Genomic DNA, 8444 nt, shown 5'->3' on the forward strand with positions numbered 1-8444 from the left:
TGTGAGCCTGCTCATCAATAAACTGCCTCTTGTTCTGGGTCTACAACCTGAGTAACCTTGCCTTACATTAAATAAGAATTTAACAGTTTTCTTCCACCAGCTTCTGCACAAAATGTCCTGTTGGAAGTGCAGAGCAAGTGAAGAAACTCTGGGAAGTGGACGAAGTTCATTAGCCCTGGAATAATAGTTGGTCCCAAATTATGTCTGGGTTTAAAAAATCCTCAGATTTTGAAATTCATATTTAGGTTACCAAAATGTGGTCTCAAAATTGTACTTGTTTTGGCTAGAGCTCTCTGCAAATGTTTTCTTGAAATTCTCCATTTGTGGGCAAGAGGAACTGGGAGGATAATTTAATTGAAAATTTCTAGGAGGGAAAAGAAATTATTCAATAATTTCAGGGACGGGGACAGCTGCTGCTTCTTCTTCTTCTTCTTCTTCTTCTTCTTCTTCTTCTTCTTCTTCTTCTTCTCAATTTGCATCCTTCACAATGCCTCAAACCTAGTATCATTCCGGAGCAGGGGGAATGACAGCTGTCACAAGAAGAAAATGTTAGAGAATATTCTGACGGAATATCCTCTGATGGCCTTTTTTTCTAAAGGGGGAGGGGCGGAAGGGATGAAAAACCGCACAACATTTCTGGGGGAGGGAAATGTTTCTCAAATGATTTCAGCTCCAGCAGCTTTCATTCCTTTGGGCTGCACCCTTAATTATAAAAGGTAAAGGTAAAGGGTCACCCGACCATTAGGTCCTGTCGTGACTGACTATGGGGTTGCGGCGCTCATCTCGCTTTATTGACCAAGGGAGCCGGTGTACAGCTTCCGGGTCATATGGCCAGCATGACTAAGCCGCTTCTGGCGAACCAGAGCAGTGCACGGAAACACTGTTTACCTTCCCGTTGGAGCGGTACCTATTTATCTACTTGCACTTTGATGTGCTTTCGAACTGCTAGGTTGGCAGGAGCAGGGACTGAGCAATGGGAGCTCGCCCCGTTGCGGGGATTCGAACCTGGCCGGCAGGGAGGGAGGGAGAGGAGCTGCTTCCTTTGAAATTTAAGGGACATCATTTAAGGGACATTTAAGGGACATCCATCAATAAGGGACAGCAGTGGGACATGGCACTGGAATAAGGGACTGTCCCTTCAAATAAGGGACACTTGACAGCTATGGTTAGAAGATGCAAATGTAGGCTTTGTATCTGTGTAAAAGGGAAAGTTGGCTCGCTCAACTGGTGGGCCTTTTTCATGCCTGTATGATAAGCTGCACCTGCCAGAGCAGGAGCCCAAAATTCCTTTGCATCTGGTCATTATTTAACACTATATCTGATTCATTGCCACTTCTGAACAGTTACTAAGAGATGACTAATCTAAGAATGTGCAAAAACCAATGCTGTGAAGGTCATTGTCATTTTTATTCTGCAGATGGGGAACCAAGGCATTGTGAAATGGTTTTAATCATGGCCTCTTTCTGGCCCAATAGTTTATGTACAGGACCCACTTAAGATAAATGCCTCCCAGAATTCCGCAGCCGCTGAGCTTTCCTCCAAACTTCAGTCAAAAACTTTGTAGGGCTCAAATGAGCATGAGGTCATCTGGCTGAGTAGGGCCTGTTCTGTTCTCTATGCTATTATGCATGCTGAGCATTCTCTCCTGTTGTTGAAGGGAACAGGACAGCTTCTGTCATGCAAAGGCAGTTGGCCTGAGGTATGGTATGTGTCCTAGAAAATGCCTGCAGCTGTTTGGTGCAAGTGTCTGCTCAAAGTGTGAATCCGGAACAGTGTTTGGTGGCAGTAATAGTCTGGATGACCACCAAGAAACTGGCTGGCAGAAAAGTTCCTGTTCAGGAAAGGGATCGATCCTGGAACATGGATTCAACCTATGGGGCAGCTCCATGAAAAATGTCAGGTTTGTAGTATGTGGGTCTTCTTGATCTGCTTATCCTGATACAGTAGTAGCTGTGACCTGGAGGGGGGGAATATTTTTACCCAGCTTGGGCCAGTAGGCCAACAGGGCCCATTCTTGACCTGGTCAGGATGACGCACAGCTTAGCTTCTTACAGATTGGATAATTGTCATGGTGTGACATTTGAAGAGTCTCTGGGAAGTTCTTTTGGTCCAGAATGCAGCAGGAAGGATGTTAGTGGGTGCCTCTCTTACATCTACACCTTTTACCACTTCATTCCTTGGTGACTAAGCCCTCATTGACTTGGCTCCAGAGTACATGAAGGACCGTGTCCTTGCAAAGCAGCCTGGTCACTTCCTCAGATCTGCTGGAAAGGATTTTGATCATGTCCCAACAAGGATCAAGGCACAACAGGTTGTAATGCGGGATTTTCCTTGGCCACACCTAAACTGCAGAACTCCTCACCTCATTTGGTCCATTGGGTGCTGCTCCCCTTGCTTTTCAGTGACTGCCTTAAGACTCCATATATATATTTTTGGCAAGAACATAAGAAGATCCCTGCTGGAGCAGAACATGCTTATGAAACATGTGCACACAGGACACGAGAACAAAAAGGACAACTGTTTGGCCTTAGTAACTTGGAATACAGGGCCATGTGGCCTCTTTGTCCTCAGCCCCAAGTTTTCTCATATCACAAAATGGGCAGTTCACACCAACTATCCATCCATCACTTCCAACATGCAGCAGACTCACTGGGCTTACCATCAAAAAAAGATAGGTCAGCGTTAAGAGCACAAATTATTTTCTTTTAAAGGCTGTGAGAGCTCAGGTTCTAACAGCATGGATAGGAAGAAACTGGAGGAATAGGTGGAGCTTTTGTTGGCATTCTATTTATTTCTAGGCCAGGAAAAGCTGATGTGGTTAGAGCAAGCTTTAGGAAAGCATAAAGGGGTCTGGATAACATGTGGTATTTACATAAGTGAAATGGACACAAAGTGCAAATGGCTGCCGTTAATGTGAGTTCTCAAAGAATGTCAGCCAAAAGTGAAAGCTGTGCAGGCTCCTCGTTCTCCCCCCCCCCATTTATATAAACACTATTTCTTTGATCTCACGCTCAAGTTTTATTGGCTCAACTTGATCACTCAATCAGATGCTGTCAGCTGGCTTCCCTTTCTGCTGTTGTTATTTCCCAAAGACCTTTTTAAAAATATTTTGATATGCAGATGCGTATTCAGACGTTGTTATCATTTCTCCAGCCATGCATCTTCTCCTGCCCAGTGTGGGACCTTACAAAAACCGACTCAGGAATCCAAATGCCCATTGCTCAGCCTCAAAGTCAGGCTGCACAATAGGCCTGAACCATTTATGCATCACAACCTCTCTTCCTCCTCCTGGATGTCTGCTGTTGTGCACTGTGGCTCTAAAGGATGCTTGCCATGACTGAGAAGGCCCTCTGCCTGGTTCCCTCTAACTCCACTTCTTGCAGGGAGGGAACCACCAGAAAGCCCTCAGAGCTGGAACTCAGTGTCTGGGCTGAACGATGGAGGTGGAGACGCTCCTTCAGGTATACTGGGCTGAGGCCGTTTAGGGCTTTAAAGGTCAGCACCAACACTTTGAATTGTGCTTGGAAACATACTGGGAGCCAATGTAGATCCTTTAGGACTGGTGGTCCCAGCAGCCACTCCCAATCACCAGTCTAGCTGCTGCATTCTGGATTAGTTGTAGTTTCCAAGTCACTTTCAAAGGTAGCCCCACGTAGAGCACACTGCAGTAGTCCAAGCGGGAGATAACCAGAGCACGTATCACTCCGGCGATACAGTTCACAAGCAGGTAGAGTCAGTGTGGGAATGTTAAGGATAGTAGGAAAAGATATACTGAATAAGTATTATCCTTCCTTCACTCACGCAAAATTTACGTTGAGAAAAAATGTCTGCAGAAGAGCAGCATGGCAGCAAAAGATAGAACAAGACAACAGTGGAGCAAGACAACTTCGAGACAAAACAGACTGAGAAAATGACTGCATGACTCGGCTCTTTTATGGAGTCTGCCAGAGTCACGCCCATCTCCCAGATCACATGCAGGGAGAGGAAGCTCCAGACCACTGGAACAGGAAGTTACACTGACTAGATGTCCCCCTGCTTGTGCCCACTCTAGGGAAATAAGGAATGTTGCATTTGAATGCACCAATGGATTACATCCCACACTCAGCTGGCGTACCGGATGGAGCTGGTAGAGAACTGCCCTGGCCACAGAACTGACTTGTGCCTCCATGGACAGCTGTCAGTCCAAAATGACTCCCAGTCTGCCCCATTCGATTAGACCAAAGGTGCGTCTAGTCCAGCATCCTGTTCCCCACAGCCATGAAAAAGACACCTCCAGGAAGCATGCAAGCAGGTTACAAGCTTCTGGCTATTCTTCCCTATTCTGGATGAAGACTGCAACCATCATGGCTGATATGAACCATGGTTGGCCTTATCTTCCAGGAAGACCCCTGTACAATAGTGGCAGTGATTGGTTAGCACTAAATCTTACAACCCCTCGTTATATCCATTTGTCATTATTCCACCAGAGTGGTCAAATACGCTTCAAGTTGTTTTGACGTGGGCACTTTATTATGTTATCTCCAAGAACGGGAGGTTGAACAATTCTATCTTCCACTCCCAAACTGTTTGGCTTAGTGTTTTGCCACTTGGATGCTTAGCTTGCTCAAGTCCTTTACTTCTTGCCTGCAGGAGACCAGAGCTAGTACAGCAAGCCCAGCACCCAGGGGTACATGTTGACCATGATATATAGTGAATTTCCTATTCCTTAGTCTGGGGAGTGGCGGAGAGAAAGAAGTGTCTGCACCTAACCAAACATAATCAAGGCTGTCAGTGTGGAATACAGAACAAAATCATTCCATCACAAAAACCTGGCTGTGATTTAATTTCTTGCGGCATTCTTTTTTCAATCGCTTCCCCCTTGTCCCAAATTAAGTCTCTCAGCCAAAAGTGCTCCTTAAAAATAAAGTAAAAATTCTAAAGCAAACCCAATCCAGATCATAGTGGTTAGGAATGTGAAGCATATTTACATTGCCCTAAAGGAAAATAATGTGATAATTTATTGCTCCAGCAGTTTTAGAATAAAAAAAAAAGACAGAGGAATACACATTTACCTCTGAAAACAGAAAATGGGACATTAGAAGTTTTTTCAAATGATGGAATTCACTATGGGGAGTAAACCCAGCTATGTACTGAGTGTGTACAAATGTATTTTCTTTTTTGCATTTATATGCCAATTTTCCCTCCAAGGAACCCAAGGTGGTGTATGTGGTTCTCCCCTCCTCATGTTATGCTCACAACAACCCTGTGAGATAAATTAGGATGAGAGATGGTGATGGACCCAAGGTCACCACCAATGATTCAAAAGCCCAGCACCCTGCAAAACTCATATTTCTGAAATTCTGAATATTCTAAAGCCCATTTATTGCGTATGTAATTTCTTCCTTGAGCAGTTTCCATCCCTGCCAACATTTCTCCCATGAAAATAGGGACATCCCATTCCATAATGATATGTTTACTATTTATACCCCACACATCTTACTGGGTTGCCCCTGCTACTCTGGACAGCTTCCAACTTTATTATTATATAATAAAACATTAAACAATTAAAAAACCTTCCCCATACAGGATTGCCTTCAGACAGCTCGGGAGTCAAATAACTCCATACCCTCCAACATTTCTCCAATGAAAATAGGGACATCCTAAAGAAAAGTAGGACATTCCAGGATCAAATCATAAACTGGGGCATCTTCTCTAAACAAGGAACGTCCCTGGAAAATAGAGAATTTCTTCCTTGCATGAGAGATAGTGAATGTGTGGCCTTCCAGATGCTTTTCATTCCAGCTCTTATCAGCCCCAGCTAGCCAGGGGTGATGGGAGTTGTAGTACAAAAGCACCCAGTTGGGTCACAGGTTCCTCCTCCCTGGATTTATTTTCTATAGAGCTACTATTCCTAGCACTGTTAGCAATCTATAGTTCCCATGATTCTTGTGTGTGTGTGTGTGTGTGTGTGTGTGTACTTTAAATGTATAGGTTTTTTATTTATATTTTATTAAGGTGATTTCAGTTAAAAGAAATAAAGTGATATAGAAAAAAAGAAGGAAAAGTGAGAGGGAGAAGAACAATAACAAGAAAGATACATATAAAAATGAAAATATGCAAAGAAAAAAGCAATATATGATATTCCCATACATTCTTGTATCAACTGGTACAGTGTTATTGTCCTAGTGCTTATGTAAATGCTAATAGCCTACTACATTTTGTCTAAACTCATTCCAAATGTTATGATATTTATCCATACAGAGTCTGTGCCTGTAAACAGCCCGTTCATAAATTGCCAGTGATGTCATATCACCAGTCCATTGATTGAAGGTATCATATCTTTATTTTTTCAATTCCACAATCTCCATCTCTTGGCCACCATTAGGGCATGGAAAATCCATTTCCGTTGTCCCGCTGATAATTTCCATACTGCAGGTATATAGTTCAAAAAAATATTATCCACTGAAAGATTAAACTTTTTCTGCACAGTCATAGTTACGCAGTCCAACACTTTCTCCCAAAGCTTGTTAAATAAAGAACACTCTTTCAGAGAGGCATCGCCCTTGCCACTTTCAATGCATAGTATGCATGTAGCCTCAAAAAAATACAATGTGAATGATCCAACCAAGCTTCACGTTATGTGTGAAATAATCCTAGCAGCCTCATTCTCCACCCCTCCAAACATTGTCCTCTGTCACAGAAAAGTATTTGTCATGTTTCCTTTTTAAAAAAGTAGCCAAATAGGGGGTGGAACTGAACAGTTTAAAAGTCTGCAAAAAAAGATTGCCAGGATGTTATTAAAACTGCATGTAATGCTCACCATTTTATGGCTATTAACAATTTAGCAAGACAGCGAAGAGCAAGAAAAAAAAAGGAATCAAAAAGAGGGTAAAGGTGTTGTTGTGGCTCTCCGTTTCAGGCCTTTCCCTCTCTCCGCCCCCCCCCTTTTAAGGCAGAAAACAGAACTGTGACTTGGCTTTTGGACAGAGATTGAGGGCATCCAGGAGATGCTCAGGGAGCCGAAAATAAAGTCCAGCTGGTCTCAGAAGAGCTGCTGCAGTAGCCGCAGTGCACCTCACACAGCTGCTGCAGCAGTCAGTCTGAACACGGACTGAATGTGGAGACAGGGCGGGGGAGCCTTGCTCATTTATCTTTTGTCACCTCAAATGGAGAAGCACGGAGGTGGACACGCTGCAGGATAAATAAATACTGTGCCGCTCGCATGTGGCTTATCCACATGCACTTGGCTAATGGCGGCGGATTTTGCTGCATATGAGAGACCTCTGCTAGGACCTTCTCTTCCTCCGCCTCCTCCTCCTCCATCGACTGTCACTGGAGCTGTCAGGGCAGGACTTTGGGACAGAAGGTCAGGGCTCCACTCAGCAGAAGGAGCAGCAAGTTCTGCAGAAAGGAAATCAAGTAAATCAGGGCAGGGACTGGCAAGATTCTGGTCCCATCCTCATAAGAGCAGAAGAAGGCAAGAGTCTGAGTGGACCTATAGCTGCTGGCCTGGCTATTGGGTGGAGGAATGTGGCAATGGAGCAGGAAGATTATATCCATATCTAGTTCCCCACCAACTGTTAAAAGAACCCTGCATTTTCACAGCGAGAAGGGAAGCCTCACATATCATTCAGCCTCTGCCACACTTCTCAAGAGTTTGAAAAGAATCTGGTTTCAGTGCTAGCTGCAGATATGCACCCTGCCTGATCATTTCCGCTTGCTCTCACTTCCCACATAGTACCTGTGGCTCCCCACCCCCCAACCTTCCTCAGAAGGAATTCAATGACCACTGAGCTAACGCATGCCTGTCTGCGTGTGGGATTCGCTGTTTCCAACCTTCCTTTTATTGCTCCAAATAGAAATGTCTCCTTACCTGTGATTTTAAGAGATAAATTAGTCAGGAAGTACTCTTAAAGTTGGGTTTTGCCATCCTTATGCCCCTCTAAATGATGATTTTATTTACGCCCCACACATCTGGGCAGTTTCCAACATATATAAAAACATAATGAAACAATAAGCATTAAAAAAAACTTCCCTATACAGTGGTACCTCGGGTTAAGAACTTAATTCGTTCTGGAGGTCCGTTCTTAACCTGAAACTATTATTAACCTGAGGTACCACTTTAGCTAATGGGGCCTCCCACTGCCACCGTGCCGCTGGAGCACGATTTCTGTTCTCATCCTGAAGCAAAGTTCTTAACCCGAGGTACTATTTCTGGGTTAGTGGAGTCTGTAACCTGAAGTGTCTGTAACCTGAAGCGTCTGTAACCTGAGGTACCACTGTACAGGGCTGTTTTCAGATGTCTTCTAAAGGTTGCATAGTTACTTACCTCCTTGGCTTGGGGGGTCACATAACTCCATAGCCACCAACATATTACGGGGTTAGCTCAGTTGGTTAGAGTGTGGTGCTGATAATGTGGGTTCAATCCCCACATGGGCTGTCAGCATATTCCTGCACTGCTGGGA

Source organism: Podarcis vaucheri (genome assembly GCF_965113315.1).
Source record: "Podarcis vaucheri genome assembly, chromosome: 4".
In the NCBI taxonomy this organism is placed as follows: Eukaryota; Metazoa; Chordata; class Lepidosauria; order Squamata; family Lacertidae; genus Podarcis; species Podarcis vaucheri.